We start from the raw sequence: 19,319 nt of genomic DNA on the forward strand, positions 1-19,319 counted from the left end.
GGCTTCTTACTGACCGCAGCACAATTAGTGATAGCTCAGCAATGGAAGAACCAGGCTGAAATACCCCTGAACATAGGGGGAAATAATATCTGGGATACAGCAATGTCTGAGAGTCTCACTCAACCAGGCTTCCTCTGGCCCTCCAGATGTTTTTGGCCTACAACTCCCATGATCCCTAGCTAGCAGGACAAGTGGTCAGGGATGATGCGAATTGTAGTCTCAAAACATCTGGAGTGCTGAGGTTGAGGAAGCCTGCACTAGACACAGGAGGGCAATTGAAGGCATAACGTATAGAGAAACGTGGACCCCTTTCTTTAGCTATGTTAATGACCAAAATCAAGACCTTCTTATGCAGTACCAATTGCTCAATATTCTCAGTGGAGAGGTTACATTAGAATGTTTGAATGCTGGATGCTTAAGTGTAGGTCTAGAGACAATGGATAAAACACACACCATTAGAGGTACTGCTAGATAAATGTTTAATGGTTATTGTATTTGTTTAAAAAGCAATAAAAATTGTGGGATTGTTTGTTTGTTTTTACAAAAAAGTTCATTGCAGATTGATTCTGCGTTACCCTGCAATGGGTCCATCTGAGAGCAGAAGTTGGCTGTGCAAGCAATGGGGGCAATGGCATTGTGGGTGAGCATATAACAAGGTCATAGTCATAGCTTCTTTCTTCATTCAGCACAGAGAGAAAAGGGCATGGATGACTTAATCAAGGAGAGGATTTTCAAATGCCTAGAAAGTAACTGCAGCCACCTGTTTTGGACAGCAGTCTCTAGAACCAATCTAGATTACAGACATGACACAAAGAGAAAATATTTTACACTGAAGCAAAACTTCAGCATTTAAGATTTATGATTGGTGCTTTTAGAATCTTCCTGAATCCATTGTAATATTTCTCTCTGTACTATTTGTATTAGTCTGTTGTCCCGCTGGCAATGGATTACGCATGCTCCAGGCTGAGGCAGGCAAGGGGGGTGAGGGAGCAAGGAAGGAGACGGCATGGGGTGAAGGGAGCGAGAGAGGCAGCAGCTGAGCAAGCTGAGCTTGTGGCGATGGGTGGAAGCAGGCGGGGGCTCTGGACCTGTGGTGGTGGCCGGGTTGAGTGAGTGGGGCGGTGCAGCAGCATGGCTGGGCAAGTGGGGCAGAGTGGGTGCATGAGCTGCGCTTGCAGCAGTGGGTGGGCAGCCTGGAATAGAAATCATCTGCATGACCCAACATTTTATCTCCCTCCAACTGACCCCAAAGGTGGGGCAAAGGCAGACAAGGACCGGATGCTAAAAGGGGATCACTGTGTTACCAAGGACGGGTTTTATTCGCACCCCCAATATTGTCCTTTTGGTTTTGCCAATACAGTAATTATTTTAGTATGTGCTCAAAAGGTTGAACAGCAGATCCAATCGTAACATGCTGATTTCTAGACAATTGCTGAATCTCAAGTATGCATCCAAGTCATATTGTGATGTGGAAGCCTTATCCCATAGGCCCAAATATGCAGGGACAGGCTCTATTTGCCAGTGAAGGATGAATTCTCTCCACATGGTTTGACGTGCTCTTTCCTTGGTTACTGCTGTACCTGTTTTATGATTGAGGTCTGGCTCTAGAATTGCAGCCGATGTCCTCCTGTCTCAGGCCATGCTCTGGAAGTTTTAACTTTGCCATATAAAATCATCTACAAGACCAGCTACCACCTCTGCAAAGACAATCCATCACCACAATCCATCAACTCGCCACCATGTCAAGGTTATTATCCTCAAAATTCACTTGACTTTGCATTTTAAGACAGCCTCAGATTCTCATACCCGACTGCTGAGTTGGCTATGAGAATTTGATGCATTACCTTGAAAAACAGTCAACGACGGTACAGGTGGGATCAGTCCCTCCCGTATCAGCGAGGCTGTTTTTTAATTCTGGTTGACAGAAATCTGAGTTGCTTTTCACACTCAGCAAACTTGCTTATATGTTTGCTTCAGCAGGTCTTCAAAGCTCAACTCTTCACAGCCACAAAGAGTTCGGGATCTGGCTTGGGCGGCAAGAATGGTTGGCCACGGGTTGGGGCAGGGAGGGATGGGAGTTGTAGTCCAGCAAGATGTGGCCATGGCTTCCCCACCCTGGATCTTTTTCAGTTCCCGGGGCTGCTTGTCTGGGAGAACACGCATTCACGGACAGAAGAGCATCTCGAAGGTTTTCCTACCTACTAGCCCCTTTTAGTTACCGAGGTAGAAAGCCGAGAGACTTGGCATGCCCTGGCCAGGGGGAGCTCGCCTCTAACCGAGGGGCCGCGATGGCGAGCGAGGACTGAAGGAAGGAGCCGCGGGGGACTCGGCCTCGCCCCGGGTTCCTCCTGGGGGATCCCTTCTTCCTTCAGTCTCCGCGGCTCCTGCGCCGGAAAGAGCAACAAGCCAAGGTGGCCTTTCTTTGTTTTTCGGCTCCCATGCCGGAGCCCGGCCTTTTTTGCTGAAAGGCGTGTGTGGCGGGGCCTGAGCGGTTGCGAAGGAGCGCGCCTCTCTGCGCCTGGCCGGCCGCTTGGCCTCGCGGCTTCCCTCCGCTCCGGCGAAGCTCCCCGGCTGCTGCTCGCGGCCTCCCGGGCGCCCCCGAGAGAGAGAGAGCCCGGCAGTGGCGCGCCCGCCGGCGAGTTCCGCCAGCCGCCTCGGGACGCAGCGGGACGCGCGCAGCATCTCGGCGAGCGCGGGCCCCGCCTCCGCCTCCTCCCTGCCTCGCTCCTCCCTCCCTCCCTGCCTCCCTCCCTCCCTCCCTCCTTCCCGCCGGCCGGCTGGGAGCTGCGGAGGATGGAGGCGGCGGCGGCGCGCTCTGGAGCCGAGCCAGGCTCGCTCTCTCCGAGAGACCGTTAGCGGCAGCAGCGGCGGCGTCGGGGCCGGGGATGTGGTCGCCTAGGGAAAGCGCTCCTGGCAGACGCGAGCGAGAGAAAGGGCTGCGCCTCCAGGCCAGCAAGTCCTCACGAATGGATGCCGCCGCCGCCTCTGTCTGTTAGGCCAAAGGCCCGAGGAAACTGGATTTAATGGGATGCTTTCTTTCTGGGAAGAGTGGGATTGAAATCTGAATTGCTCCGCCGCCGCCGCCGCTGCTCCTGTTGAGGTGGAGGGAAAGGTAACGCGAGTCTTTGTTTCCATCAAGGGGGGAAGCCATTGAGAACATGCAGCATTTTCCTTTTCCTTAAAAAAAGGGGGGGGCTGAAGGGAAGCACAAACTGTAGCTGCTTTATGATGCCATTTTTTCTAGGATCTCATTATAACATGGAATCGCTAGGTCTTCCCATTTAAAAACTACGTTTTTAATGCCTAGGTTTAGGAAAACCATTACGTTGCAGGAGCTGAGAGAGGGAAAGCAATGTGGATTGGCTTTAGGTGTGCTGGGGTTGTGGCTGGGGGTGTGAGGAGAAAGGTACAAGGAATCATCTAAATTCAAACAAGTCTGGGAGCCTTTTACTAGGATCTGCTAATATGGAGCTGTCCCTTTGCGCTCTAAATGGATGCAGCCTGTTTAATGCACAGCTTGAGGCTTGTAAAAGGTGAAACCTCTGGAATATTTTTTGTTTTCATTCAAACATTAGGATCTCCTATGCTCTTGCAGGAAAGTTGTTTCACATTCAGTAAATCAATCAGTTTCCCATTATTTTGAGATCTTTGCTTCTCTCTCTCTCCCTCTCCCATGCTGCAAACGAATCCATATGAGATCACTTTCCTGATTGTGTTATTAAGCATGTTCACTGCTGAGTGGGGAAAGCAGAAAAGTAGATTGCAGCATCCATGCAAAATTTCCAAAAGAAACAATTGTTTCTATTAATAGTACTGGCAGTGGTTTAATGAAACACACGCAGACAAGCAAACGACCCAGCAGCACTCTTTCTGAAACAGTCAGAGGCTACCCTAAAGGAACAAAACAGATAAAGGATGAACTGCAGAAATGAACAAGTACAAATAACGGAGACAATTATTTTTGAAAACTAGAGAAAGGGGTGTTTTCTAGCTTGACTGTATGAGGTTGTGTGTGCATATATTTGCAGTCTATATGTGCACTTTGAAAGGGCCAACACTGATTGTGAGAATCCACCAAACCTGTCTGAGCTCCACCTTCGGCAGCATCGTAAGGGGTGTAACCAAGATTACATTGCACCAGGCTTAATTTGGATTCACACTGGAGTAGCTTCCTACCCCCGGTATTTCTCATGAAATGTGTCATGTCTGATTTGTATGCCAGTGTTGTATCCCGACCCCTAACCAAGCACCAAAGAGTAAAACAACATGGGTGGTTATTTTTCCTATCCAGTACTGTCAGGATGGCAGAGGGCCCAACAGGCAGGCTGCCCTATGAATAGCTGACTTCACACTAGTTGAACCCATACTGCTGAGCACGGCAATATTGTTTCTGTTCTGGCTGCAGAAGAGCAGTTTGTAGCGACTTGTTCTAACCTTTTCTGGCACAAGGTACTCGCTCCAGAAAATATGTTGCAGACCATGCGTTCTTATACTGAAGAGTGACACCATTAGTCTGCCTCAGCTACTGTTATTCAGGCCATGGTTCCAAAATAGTTTAACTCTTTATGTGATGTGCACAATTGCATTGTTGCAAACTGGTGTTATCAAGTAGGCTCAGCAGCAATTTGTCAGGATTTAGTTTCTACTATTATGGAAAAGTATCCTTATGGTTCCTGAATCAAACTTTCAGAAACAGGAGCAGGGAGGGCTCAGAGCGGGTGATGGGGCTCCCCTCAGAGCAGGCTTGGCTCTGCAAGCTACATGCCAAGCGCCCCAAGTTCACTTTGCTGCATCTCAAGTTGAAAGGCTTTCAGTTTGCAAGGCCCATTCAAAAAGAAGAGAGGCGTGTCACCTGTGGACCAGTTTTGCCATTCTGGCATAAAAAGCAGTGCCATCTCCTTAAGGGGTGGATCACTCTTTTGGTCACAAGTGTATGTGTGCAGAGGCATGCGCCTGTGGCAATGGAGTGGTCATGCATCAGGCAGCTGTGGCTAATCAGGACTTCCCTGCATGTGTCCAGCACATGTTCTTGCATGTTTACAAGTATGCGTCTCCATTTCACCGCTGAGTGTAGCTTACAGCTGCAAAAATGCTTGCCAAATAAAGTGCAAATTGGGACCTCCAGTAGCTTGCTGAAGTCAGTGGTGGCAGGGACTGGCAAGTATCAAACAAGGAACAGTTCTTGTGGCTCCACTGTGTTTTATATTTGTGGCATCGCTATTAATTTGTTCACAAGCTACAGTTGGGAGGACAATATCCCATGCTTCCAAATCTCCAGTGCTTGGTAATGTGCAATATTGCTGAATGTAAACTCTGGGGGCTAGTTTTAAAATAGTTTTAATGGTAAAGAAAACCATGTTTCTCTCTAGAGAACCTTTGCTGTTTCTCTGTAGGGTAATAGACTGCAATATAAAGTGTTTCTGCAAAACTCTGTAGGGTTGCTGTGTTTGTGATCACAAGTCAGTGTAATTTTTCAAACCTTCGTAACATGTGAATTCTGCAAATATCCATTGTGCGAGTATCCCACTCCACAATTCCTGAAAGTGTTGGACTACTACTCTGTGCAAATTTTCACAAACCACAATAGTGGGAAATCAGCTATCCATCACAAGTTACTTTTACCACACATCACAATTAAGCCTTACCAACTGCATGTTAACACCAGCTTGTACAGTCAGCAAAATTACACAGTGGAGCTTTTCCTGGACTGCATCACTTCTGGTTTCAGGTGAGGGGTAGGAGTTCCCATTTGAAGGCTAATTTAATGGGGGAGAAACATATCCTTGCACATAGAAAGCTGGCATGCCAACCTAACTTTCTCCAACATGCTATTTTCTGTATGTGCAGGGATGGTTTTTAAATGGAGAAGCAATCAGTCTTATGCAGCCTGCTCACCTGCAGCCACACTTTTACATTTCTGGGCAGCTGAAATGTTCATAAACATTTTGTGATACTCCCAGAAGCTGAATCAATCGTGATGGAAAACGTACTTCAGTTGGCTAAAGTCAAGAGTTATTGCAGCTGTTTGCTAGGGATGGTTCAAAAAGAGCCGCCTGGTTTTTACCTCTGAGGATGTCTCCCCTCCCCCGCCCTGGGCTGTCACCTGAATAAAGAAATCAGAAGAGTTTTAATCAACTGAGTGATTGATTAAACATGTTCTAACTTGCATGTGATTAAAAACAATAGTCCTAAATCAAGAGGGATGCTTTTATTTGCTTTCAGATGGCGCATAAGTGCACCATAGGCGGCATCAGCTTATAAGAGGCACCGGCCGGCTGGTGGAAGAGAAGAGGGGAATGCATCTTTCAAAATTGCATTTGCCAATTACAGTTTTTATAAGTACCTGTGTGAAAAATACTTTTTTAAAAATCTGCTTGATAAATTGCTAGCATCTTATTAGTTGGTTTAAAAGTTTTTAATTCATTAATCTAAACTATTAATTGAGTAAGCATTGCAGCTCTACTTTTTTCGTTCACTATCTGATTGGGAAACTGGGGAAATAGGCAACTCCTGGCTCCATTTTTTTCCTATTCTGTGCTTTCTGTTTCTGCTTGACCATAGCTAGTGACTTAAATAGTATTCAAGGCTATCTTAGATTTCTCAAAGAGATGACAGCACATGAGCTGTGAAAGTAGAGGCAGAATAGCAGCAGAAGAGATGTGCTTATATCCTGCAGGTTGCAGAAGAAATTTTGGTTTATTTCTTGTTTTATACTTATGTATCACCTTTCTTCCATTATGGAATCTGAGGACATATACTTGTGGTTCTGTAGTGGCTGAAATTAATGCCTCCTTTAGGGAGAGCATGGCATCAGCTAGTAAAAGTTTGAGATTGTTTTGAGTTCCTGCTCAAAAACCTTACTTTGCAGTTCTCAAGTTTGCTGCAGGCCCTGGACACCATCTGCTAATCTCATCTTTAATCTGGGAATGGCACTGAGGCTTGGGTCTGCAACCTCTGTTCTGCATTAGAGACAGCATCCCCATTGATCCTGTGGGCTTTGACGAATGGGAGTATTATAGATTTTGGAAAGGAAGCCCACAGAATGGCAGTGTGTTCCCTTCCTGCAGGATTCACCTGATGGGGTTCTAGTTCCTGAAGGAGTTCAGGTTGGTTGGTTGGTTGGTTTTACAGCACACACACTTCTCTGGCTTGCCACTGAGCTTATCGTAGAGTCCTTCCTTAGAGACTTCCCTACACTCCTTTCCTGTCCTTCCACCTTCCTCCCACTCTTGAGGGAGGGCCTTCTAGTCCAGTCCTCCTGGTCCCTCTTGTGCCAGGGCTTCTCCTCAACCCCAGCTAAAGTTCCCCGGTACACATGATCCAAGCTTTCTCCCAGTCTCTCTCACTCCCCTACTCATGCAAACTTTCAGTTTCTTACACTCTCTCACTCTTCATGCAAGCTTTCAATCTCTTTCTCCCACACTCTCTCACATCTACTTCTTCTGTGTGCCAAGCAGGGTTCCTTGTGCAGTGTTCCAAGCTGACTCCTTGCTCCCGCCCTGCTGGCTTTTAAGTCTCAGCCGTGCCTCACAGGGGGCATCCCTACAAGGCCCTTTGACCCACTGTTCTTCTGGCCTGCCCTTTCCTCTCTGTGAGAGCCACAAGAGGGATGTTGCAGCACCTTGCCATGTTCCTACCCCAATGCTACACCCTGTACCAAGGCAGTTGTGGGAGGCTCTGCTTCCTGGGCTCCCAGGCTGCCTCTCTAGCCAAACCTTTTCCACAGGGACCTAATGGCCTGTTGTGGACCTGTCCTTAATTGCTTTCACAAGTCTCTTGCAATGAACTATCACCCATGATCATGAGTGGATCATATGTGTATGTGAGGCTGCTGGCTGAGATTGCAGCCAGCAGATGTGGAATTCTTTGCTATCAACGTTCTTATTTCTTTGAAAGCCCTTCCAAGAGCTTTCATCCTAGTTTTAATTGAAATTCACCTATCTTGGCCCCAGCTTCACAGAAATGTCTCAAAAACAAAGCAGGAAGATATTGTTGGAAACCTTTTCAACTCTCATGTCTGGAGCTCCTTGGCTGAGCCTTTGCTGGTTTTGTTTTCATGAATCAAGCAATTTCATTCCTTGTTTGCTTCTACCGGTATCACATCATGCTCTGATTATTAACCCTCTTCCTGAGCCAGTGAGCCACTTTGAACCTTGCATATCCTGCCTGTTCACCTCCCTGAGCATGGGATGCAGGCTTTCCAAGTGCTTGTTTTGTCCATATAAACATTCTAGGTGACTTTGTTAGACTACTAGATGCAGGATAGCTAAATGTGGCTTACATTCAATGACAACCTAGGCAGAAGCAGAGGAAGGTGGGTGCTGTGGGTGCGGGCCGCCCCAGGTGTCACCACTGGGGGGGGTGGCAAAATGCTGGGCGGCACTCACCTCAGGGCCTGCAGTGCGCCCAAGCCATGCGTCTCTCCTGGGAGAGATACAGTGGCTTGGGGGTGCGCAGGCTCTGCGCTGGCCAAACGGTCCACTGCCTCCCCCCCCAGCTGTAGGGTGGCTGAGTGGAAGGAGGCAGACAGACTCCAGAGGCCCTGCGGTGTCCCCCACCCTCATCCCACCCCAGACGCCCAAGCGGTTTCCTTCACCACTGAACCTAGGAAGTGGTACTTTACGTGTCTGGTAACTTAGTGGTACTGTAGGTAAGGACACTCATTAAACAAGGGGCTGTTGCTGCCATGGCCACTCTCAGGCAAGCTACAAGGCAAGTCCACAGATTGCTGAGCACTGCCAGATGCACATATTGTGTTATACATTGGAAAGAGACAAAGCCCTGTGCATGGGACTGATGTGTTCAGGATGAAAGTGAGAGTGCTCGCTGGAGGTTTCTTTAATGTTCTTTCTGGCATGCTTGCTGCATAGTAGCAGAGGGGACTCTGTACACCATCTCCCATCAGGCCATGTACTTCAGGTTATCCCTTTTCCTTCCCTCACAAGAACCATGTGAAATAATTAGCTCAAGGTCACCCAGGGAGCCGTATCAGACCATGTGTTTCCTCATTCACTGCTGGCCGTGCTTGGCATCTCTCTGTCTCGGGAGACAATGGAGGAGTCTGCCTTTGGGGGTGAAGTCAAACCATTGGAAGGTTGCAGCGTCTTTTGTGGCCGTAGAGACGAACATGTTTTGTTGCACCTGGAGCAGATGAAGGCGTCTGCTCGTGCTGCTGCAGACGCACCGTGGCATTTCTTCTTTCTGAGTGCCTCCCAGCAGTCATTCCTTCTCTGATAACTGTGTGCCCACTGATAATTGACACTGGGCTAGCAAAAATGTAAGGTTTTTTTCTCTTTTAAATAATATCTCAACCTAAATAAATAGCATTTTCTTTTCATTTCTTGAGTGTTCTGACTTGACGATTGATGTGGTCAGTATTGGAGATTATGATGATGGTGGTGATAGTGATGACTTTGCAAGCATTACTTGTCAGTGCCAAAACACTTCTTCTTCACTGTTTGCCTCCCAGCATTATTTGTTTTAATTCCTTCTTTGTGTACATTGTCCTCCCAAGTGACATCACTGTGTAGTCAAATGTTCCTTCTTTAATGACTGTGGCTGGCAGTGTAGGTGTGGCATCATCCCATTTGGTGATATATGTTTGGGGTGTGGACACCCAGGTGACTAATCCAGGAAAGAAGCAGCCGGGGGGGGGGAGAGATTGGGCAGGGGGGGGGACCACAAAAGCAGTAGAGGGGGATATGATGCCTAGCAGGATAAAACTAAGTAAATATTTTGACAATTTTTTATTATTTTGGTCTAGATTGGGAGGACCTCTATCTTATAGTTTTTTCACCAAAGTAAAAGTGGAGAATAATTGGCACAGCCCCTGTATCCTGAGCACTTGAAATATTTCACAATTATCTACCCAGGAGCTGCTGTCAGATAGCAAAGAAATGCCATCCAGAACTGACGCTTTCAGTGAGCTTTTGTATAGGCTGCCAGCTATACAAAACTGCCATGACAAGCAAAGAGAGCTCAGAATCAGCACAAAAGCCAGCAGTCAAAAATCTTTATGGCAGCATTTTCAATTGGGCTCCCTAAATCTGCAAGTGAAACAACTGTTTCATCCTATAGCATCAGCATGTGTCTGCCCTTTAAAATGTAACCAAGCGAGAACATCTTTTCATGTCTTGCTGTGTTTGCCATCCTTCAGTGTTTTGAAATGGGGTGGGGGAAGATGCGCAGTAAACATCGGCCCACCTGTGCATACAGTATCTGTTTAGCACCAACAGGTCTCTTTCTTCGTAGCTTTCCAGACGCTTTGTTTTCCCCATCCTCTTTTGTTTGGGTTAGTCCTGATCCAGCACCTGTTGCTTGATATCCCACGCATAGAATACATTGGGTGGTTAGTCACACTGCTGCCTGCAGTTCTCCCCATCTCTTCCTTGTTCTTTTGCAAACAGGGCCAGATTTATTTATTTGTAGCATTCATAAGACACGTTACTAGCCACGAGGGCTCTGCAAGCAGCTCACTGTTAAAGAACCACACACACTTGCACAAGGAAAAATACAGTAGCACCCAGAAATCAGAACCAGGAAAAAGAACAAGCCCTTCTTGCTGTTAGCTAGGCTTCTAAAAGTCTGGCATGAACTTGCCAGCGGAGCTTCTGTCGGGGATCTCCAAAAGGAGGGAACCACTGGGGGAAAGTCCCTGGATCTTTTAATCAATCACAGAACCTCTAGAAATGAAGACAACAAAAATCAGATACTTAAGACCAAATTAGATGTGACTACTGAGATGCATGAATGAATGAATGCATGCACATACATTTATCTAGTCAGGACAAATAGCTTGGGGGAGGCAGGGAGAAAGTTTTCAGCATGAAAATAGTGCTGGGGAGACAAATTACAGTTCCCTCCCCTGTGCTGTGGTCTCAAGCCACACACCTTCTGCTTGCAAAGTTTAAAGAGGACAGACCTGGATGTGGTGGAGTCTCCTTTTTTGGAGGTCTTTAAGCAGAGGCTTGACAACCATATGTCAGGAGTGCTCTGATGGTGTTTCCTGCTTGGCAGGGGGTTGGACTCGATGGCCCTTGTGGTCTCTTCCAACTCTATGATTCTATGATTCTTACATCTCTGTTGGCACAACTAGCCTAGTCCTCACTCATGGTCATCTTAAGGTACCAGGAGGAATAGTGGGATGATGCCTTTCTGTAAGTACCTAGGACCAATACTGCATAGGGCTTTAAGTCTTTGGGGTTAAGCCCAGGAAAAACCCTGGTAACCTATTCAATTAAGAGCATAGGAAGAGCCTTGCTGGGTCACCTCCAAGGCCCATCTACAGAATACCCATAGCAGGTAGGGATGGGTGGATTCATCCATTTCAGTTTAACTTAGTTTGGCATTTTCCCAAGTTCAGCTCTCCACATTTCAGCATCAGTTTGCAACTTAAAAATAAGTCCTCAGAAGAATTCTCCATCATTTTATTGTGCATTTCTGCTTATATACTTATTTTTGTATGCAGTTTTGTTAAACATTTGTACAGGAAATTTCCTAATATAATGTATTTCTATATTTTATTTTTACTAATATATGCATTTCTAGGCACACTGGCCCCTATATATGCATTTTGTACACATGATTTTGTTGGGAAACTGCATCGCAAAATTTGGAGAAGTGAGAATTCCAAAGATAGCTTTTGTGGTATCTTCAGCTGCCCCCCCCTCCGCCCACAGTTCTCATTCTTATTTCTAACCTCCATTGTTTATGGTGTGATAATTATATTACTGTTACTGTTGTCACAATTTATTACCCGCCCTTTGCCCTAAGGCCCCAGTATGGGTTGCAACAATTAAACACAATTATATGCATATGTTTTAAAGCATGTCAAAATAGAAACAGATTTTATTGTTTCTTTATTGTGTACATTGGGTGAGAACACCTGAGGTGGAAGGTTGGCGCCTACACCTGGGGGGTTTCCTAGCTTATTTTTTCTGGCAGCCCCATCTCACACGGCGTTGAATGCTGTTTCTGAAGCTGTGTTTTGAGATGGAGAGCCTGATAATGCATTCTCTGGAAAGAAGAGCTCAGAAGCCCTTCTGACATGATCATGGGTGCTTGGAGGACAGTCATGATGAATGCAGCGAATGCCAACAAGGGGTAGGGTTTAAGTTCTGGCCCATGCTTAGTCTTGCGTCAAACCAAAACATTCGGAATAGACTAGGGATGTTCCCCCACCACCCCATTTTCCAGAACCCTACTTTCTATGGGTTGTATCCAACACGGCTCACGTGCAGTTCATCTTAGAATCATAGAATCATAGACCACAAGGGCCATCGAGTCCAACCCCCTGCCAAGCAAAGAAACACCATCAGAGCACTCCTGACATATGGCTGTCAAGCCTCTGCTTAAAGACCTCCAAAGAAGGAGACTCCACCACACTCCTTGGCAGCAAATTCCACTGTCGAACAGCTCTTACTGTCAGGAAGTTCTTCCTAATGTTTAGGTGGAATCTTCTTTCTTGTAGTTTGGATCCATTGCTCCGTGTCCGCTTCTCTGGAGCAGCAGAAAACAACCTTTCTCCCTCCTCTATGTGACATACTTTTATATTCCTAATGTTTAGGTCTTGTGCCATGGGACTTCCTCTTCCTCTACTTGCCTCCCCAGAATCTGCTCTGGAGGGTCTCCAACCCTCTAGGGCAGAATTTGAGGGTGTGCAGGGGAGAGGATCTGAGGGGAAAGTTTGGTTGTGCTAGTGGAAGTCTGCTATGAGAGCCAGTGTGGTGTAGTGGTTAAGAGCGGTAGTCTCGTAATCTGGGGAACCGGGTTCGCTTCCCCGCTCCTCCACATGCAGCTGCTGGGTGACCTTGGGCCAGTCACACTTCTTTGAAGTCTCTCAGCCCCACTCACCTCACAGAGTGTTTGTTGTGGGGGAGGAAGGGAAAGGAGAATGTTAGCCGCTTTGAGACTCCTGAAGGGGAGTGAAAGGCGGGATATCAAATCCAAACTCTTCTTCTATGCTAATGGGAGAACTGCATTGGGAAGGACGCTTGGTCTTTTCCCTTTCCTTGTGTAGCTTGAGGTTTCTCTCCCTTTCTATGACTTTCTGCTGTTTTAAGGCAGCAGCAACTACAAGTTTAACCAAGCAAGTGTCTTTGGCCTGAGACTCTTTCTTTGCTCTAGCTTTCTGTTTGTGGTGCAATCCCTGGGAGAGCTCTTGCAGACAGGAAGAGTTTTCTTACCACAATCACACATACAAGCATTTGTTTTAGCCACACCAACCACAAGGTGGTAAGATCAGTAGCAATTTTCACCATGTGTGTGCATGTGCAAGTGCGTGAGAGAAGACGAGGCAGAGAAACAGAGGACGTGCAGGAAAAGGTAATATTAGGCTCTGATTTCTGCTACAAGCTGTTAGAAGAAGCAAAATCAATATATTTCAGTAAATTATTGACTCTCTGCATATTTGATTGTTCAGCATTTATAACGTGACACACAAACATTAATCATTTTGTGTGCAAGTCTTTGCTGGGAACATTATGCTCTTACATAATTTTAATATAGTTCTCCCCTTATTTGTTGTTATTGTAAACAATGCTGACCATATAGCTAATAAATTTGCCTTTGGCTCCTTGTGGTGCAGTATAATTAGGGCAAAGTGGGTTTATCTGGAAGCTTCAGGAATGAGTCGCCCTGGGAAATCACTTGATTGGCGGGGTTGAAATTCTCACAATTTACAAATTAGCGTTGTGTAGACATGGTTCGGCTGGTAGCCTTTAAGCAAGCAGCTCGGACTGGGACATTGTGCTAACCATCAGCACTCTTTTGTTTGGGGAGGAAAGATGGAGATGGAGAAATGTTAAACGTGGGATCCACGTTAAAAGTGTGACCCAGTCCCAGATCTGAAAATGTTGAACATAAGTGGACTGAGCTTCCTCTGGGTCTCCTCCATCTGTGATTCTGTGAATGATGCAAGAGACATTGATCATCACCTCTAAACATATATTCCCAGGTCCAGAACAGACAACTTGTCCATTGTAAGTAGCAATCATTGGAGCAGGCCAGCTGAGGGAGGAAATGGAATTTCCAAAACTTGATTAATGGTATATTGGTGTATTTTCAGCCGTAAAGTCTTCCATTCATTCCTGTAGCAGTGCAGGCGCCCATGGTGTGGGCTGTTCAGACGGCATAGAAGCAAAGGGCAAAATGTGACGATGCATTTGGACTGTTCCAGAAGAGGTGGAGTCCTGTTCATTTGCTCTGCCTCAAATTGACACACTGCCTGTCATTTAACAGGGCAAGTAACAATGAGAATGTGGTGCAGTTTGCGTCTGCTTCTAAGAACTCAGCATCCATAATTAGAATGTTTAATGGGTGGGGAACTCAGCCTCTCAGAAGAAATGCCAAGTTCTCTTTCTTCCTTGCCCAGAGCACTGCGTTCCTACCAATGTTATCTTCAATAGCCAGGCGTACAGCCTCATTCTCAGTTATGTACTGGAGAGGCTGAGGTCTTTTGCTTCTCAGAATGCAGACAGATATCAGCTAGGAAAAACAAACACCTTCCAGACCACACTGTAAGAACATCCTCCAGTATCTGGATGGGCAGTAGAGAGTCTGATCTGATGGAAACAGGTTGAATAACTTTAAAGGAACAGCCTTAGGCTGGTGTTTTAAAGCTAAGCCCAGGCTTAGCCACTGAGCCCAAATCCAGGCTTGTTGTGAACAGTCCAGGATTGTGGAATGCAGGCATGGAGACTTCTAATTAAAGGAATGAGGCTCGCTTGCTTCTGTGATTTAATGATTTAAAAGACCTGCTTGTTTCTTTCAATTTGCTGTTTTAGCCACACCCAAAATAGATTTGTAAAGACTGGAACACAGGCTACAGGGAGAGCTTCACAAAGCTTCACCTGCTGCCCCAAGTGGCCTTCCTGCGGTGAGCTCTTAATGTTTTGCAGAGATATATGATGAACCTTTTGACTTTGTTGCCTGACTGAGACTTCAAAAGGGGTTGGATGGGGGTGTCCTGTTCCCAATAGGACACCATACATGGCTGGCAGCCTGTGTTTGACTTGGGGAGTTGCAAGTTGCTTAGGCCTGTTTTAGGAACATTTGCCTCATGCAGCTTGGCGACAATGTTGTGATTTTCTATCCTCCCAGTCTGTGGAGGGGGAGGGGGTTTAGCTGCTGCTGGAAAGGGCATAGAGACTCACAACTTGATGGCTAATCCCTACATACTAAGTGCTGCTAACAACCCCATTCAGCACAGAGTTGGTTCAGCCAAGCCCATTTGCGGGGCTAGCGCTGCTGTTAGGCAAAGTGCTAAGGGACAGTGGCAGCATCTCCTCCCTTGTGCTGTTGTTCTTAAGCCTCTCCAGCATGGGTGAATCAGGCTGCAAAACTAATTCCTCACAGGTAAAGACAGCAAAAAGGAGGATATAAAGCATGCATAAAACCACAAAATATACTGTGACTTGTAGCAAATAATCAGCTCTGATCATGCCTCAGTTCTTCAGGTCTGGATGACCTGCATCAGAAGATGCAGCAGGTATCATCGTAGTGCACATTATGTTTGGCTTATGTACTGGTCTTAAGGAAAGCGTTCCATTAATGCTGATTCTGCGTGTGCCCAGGGGCACCGTGCACCTTTGTGGGGAAGGATGCCATGTGCTGCTTTGCTTCAGGCAGTAAAATTTATTGGGCTGGCCCTGTCTATTGATTTCAGTGGGCTTAGTTTCACACAGGATCAATTTGTTATGTGCATGAGGGTGACCTCTGACCACCTAGACGCAACCTACTGCAACCTTTAACGTTGCTAATCCCACCCAGGTTTTTACATTTTGCATCTTCCTCTTGAGCTGTTGCCTGTGACTACATCCATGAATTCCCAGCCAGTTGGTTTCCCAAGACTCCTTAAGAAAGAACAAATTGGATGTCTTTGTACTTGGTCCATTCACAGACCTCAGTTTGGTTCTTAGATAATATGACTGTTTTTTTCTGGACAAGGACCCTCCAAAATGAGTCAGGGGCTTGGTAGGGCGTTGAAAAGCCAGGTTATTAATATTGAAAATAGTCTGTTCCTTTCAAACACACATAAGGTATAAAGGGAAGTGGAATTGTACACACATACACACATACCTACATGTACTTTGAAATGCTGTGTGTGATATAAAACAGCTCAGCAGCCATTATACGGCTTGGCAACCAGAATATCCAAGAGTGAGAGATCTCAGGTTAATCTTTCTTTTTAAAAAATGGGAATGAGACTTTTAAACACAGATATTCTCAAATTACAGTATCTATGCATTCCACTAGTGCTGGGAATTATAAAGATACATTTGAAATGCAGACATTTTATAAAGGAATCTGTGTTTAACGATACGTTAATGCTTTCAAACCTGCAGAATGCTACAGGCAGCTCCCCATTTACATGTGTTCAAAATGTGCACATCACGCCGAACCCGGAATGACCCGGAAACATCATAAAGATGTCACTGAAACGTCACTAAAGGGGGAGAACAGGGATGGGGTGCAGGGTAGAGTGGAGTGGGGCGGAGCAGGGCGTTTGCAGGCTTACTCAATGGATTTCAGATATATGCGACTTCACCGGTGCGTGCAGGCCTCAGAATGTAGCCCCTGTGCAAACGGGGCTGCCTGCATCAGCTGGCAGTGAGCGGGCATGTGGGCGGGTGTAGAATTTCTGCAGCTGAACCAGCGCCCCCTGTGCGCCCTTGGGACCAGCCCACCCTGTGACCTTCCAGTGAGGATGCCTGAGCGGAAGGGGGGGGGCAATTCCCATTTAAGTGATTATCTGATGCCCATTTTACTGCACTGATGAAAAGCTTCTGAAAGTGGCCTGAGCAGTATTGAGGGAAAATGCTGGAGCTTCCATTGTGAAGGTTGTTATGTGTGGCATTGTTCAGAGAAGTTGCTATTTTTCAACCTAGCCTGCTCCAAAAGGTTGTTGTGATGCTTTTGTTGGCTCCTTGGAGGAAAGATGGGATAGATGTGAAATTGAAATTGATGCAACTGGAGGAAAAGGCATGGTGGATGTTGCTTCCAGATGACTTGTGTCTTGAGCATTCATCCTGGTTTGTTTGGGGAAAGTTTGTGGGGAGAATATATAATATCAGCTCTTTATTGCGTATACATTCTGATTTGTTTGCAGGGAGGTTATATGAGGTCAATCAATTGTCATGCCACACTTTTCCAGAGGACTTTTCTTACTTCAAAAAGTCTCTTTCTTTTTTGGAAGCAGGTTGCTTTGTTGTTGTTGCTGCTGCTGTGCTGCTGCTGCTGCTGCTGTTAAAGTTTCTATACTGCCCTTCATCCAAAGATCACAGGACAATAAAAACACAAAAACATATACCATGATAACAAACAAAAATAATACCCCCACAGTCTACAAGACCAGAGATGGTTTAATTAGCCAAAGGCCTGGGAGAAGAGGAACCTTTTTGCCTGCCACCTAAAGATGTCTAATGAAGGCGCCAGGTGAGCCTCCCTGGGGAGAGCATTCCAAAAAGGGGAACCACCACAGAAAAGGCCTGTTCTCGTGTTGCTGCCCTCCAGATGTTTGTGGAGGAGGCACCCAAAGAAGGGTCTCAGATGATAAGCATAGGGTCCTCATCAGTTCATATAGAGAGAGATGGTCCTTGAGGTATTGCAGTCCTGAGCCATTGAAGGCTTTGTAGGCCAAATCCAGCACCTTGAATTGGAGTTTCTTGTGCAGATGTGCCAGATCCACTTCACTTGCATAACCAGAATTTTCTGGGTCCAATTTTAGCACCAAATTCAGCAAAATAGTAAAAGTTTAGAAGGGCTCACTGTCTCCCTCGTCCTGTACCTTTTTTCCTGGCATATGGCATATGGCTTTCAAGTCGACTTTCCCACTGGACTTAAGCATTTGTTAGCTCAACTGGGGGTGAACATCCAGGGCTTGATTATAGTTGTAGCTAAAGTCAAATTTCAAATCCTTTTCTGTTTTATGGTTCAGTATTTTAGCTACAGTTTATTCCTTAGAATGCACTGCCGATGAAAATCTGTCTACCTCAGTGAGATTTGCAGTTGAAGAGACTTAAGACATGATGTTATTGTAGAGAGGAAGAGGACACAATCATTAAGAAATTTCAGCTTCACTTCAGCAAAGCACAAGCTTGCTTGTTGGCAGAGTTCATTCTTCAAAGTAGGAAGTTTCTTTGCTACGGAGGTATCTGATTTCTAATAGTTTTGCTTTTTTTCTGCCAAATATTTTGTAATTAAACAGATATGGTAGTAATAAATCGCATTGTGAATACAATTGGTTTGATGATATCTTTTTGCTGGATCAACTTCTTAGGAGATTAAAATATTTGCAAGACCAAAAGAGAAAGATTACTAAATGTATGAAAGTACTTTGAGCTCTGATTTTTTTTTTCTTATTCTGTAAGCATTTTTTCTGTTTTATTTGAGAGGAAGCATTAGCTTTTAGATGTTGACTACGTCAGACATACACAAACTACAAAACAGAGTACCTTGTTAACTTTACTTGGCTCAGACTATGGCTTCAATTGGAACTTAAATCATATTAAAATCAAACTTGAGCTGCTTGAAATGCAGATGGACTTGTTTCCTAAAGCAGCTCATACTATAGTAATTTTTTCCCCTGAGCTACACACACCACTCCTGAATATTGTTAGGCAAAGTCATGGCTCAATGATTCCCATCTGACAGGGGTGACAGTCCTGTCTAAGTTCTCCTCTCCATAGGGTAGGCTGAGAGACAGGGGATGGCCCAAGCTTACTCAATGAGCTTCATGGCCGAGAAGGGATTTGAACTCGGGTCAGTAAATAAATATAAATATAAATATCAGAGAGGCACTGAATGTTCCCAAAACTTGAAAAGAAACCCCCCAAAAAATACCCTCCACGTACCCGAAGCTATATTTTCCATGCATTTTTCAATAGGCATTGATTCTAGCCGTTCAGGAATAGTGTTGTCAGTGTGGCGATACCGTTATGCCATGTAGACAATCAGATTTGGCTACAAGACAAGACTTTGAAGCCAATTCAGAGCAAGGGAATGGCTTTCAACATTCACTCTTCATGGGTGATCATGGGCTTCTGGGAATAATTTTGACAGCATGATAACACCATAGCTAATCAGATTTGGCTTTATGATGGTACCCTGAGGCTAAATCAGAGTGAGGGCAATGTTTTCTGTTCCCACGCAGAATAGCAAACAATTTTGCTTATTTACTGTTTCCCCCTACAAAGTTTCTGAAAGGGAGAGTGCTTTTCAGCAGGGTTGAATGCCTTAATAAATATGCTGTTTGCCATTGTAATTTTCTTTTAAAATCTGATTAAAATGGGACTTCTTTCTTTTGTAGGCTAGCAAAATGG

General features: G+C 45.6%; 1 protein-coding gene across 7 annotated transcripts in view; it reads left to right on the forward strand.

Annotated features, from left to right (window-relative positions):
• Positions 1-19,319, forward strand: part of FRMD4A (FERM domain containing 4A) — a 449,083-nt gene that overhangs the window by 248,821 nt on the left and 180,943 nt on the right. The window contains exon 1 of one of the 7 annotated variants that reach the window (XM_081210653.1): positions 2,800-3,112. The exons of the other annotated variants lie outside the window; for them this stretch is intronic. The gene's annotated coding sequence lies outside the window, so the exon portion shown is untranslated. Of the gene's footprint in view, positions 1-2,799; positions 3,113-19,319 lie in introns of those variants that run through there. 7 annotated transcript variants of the gene reach the window in all.

The sequence above is a fragment of the Podarcis bocagei genome (genome assembly GCF_964188305.1).
Source record: "Podarcis bocagei genome assembly, chromosome: 10".
NCBI classification, from domain to species: Eukaryota; Metazoa; Chordata; class Lepidosauria; order Squamata; family Lacertidae; genus Podarcis; species Podarcis bocagei.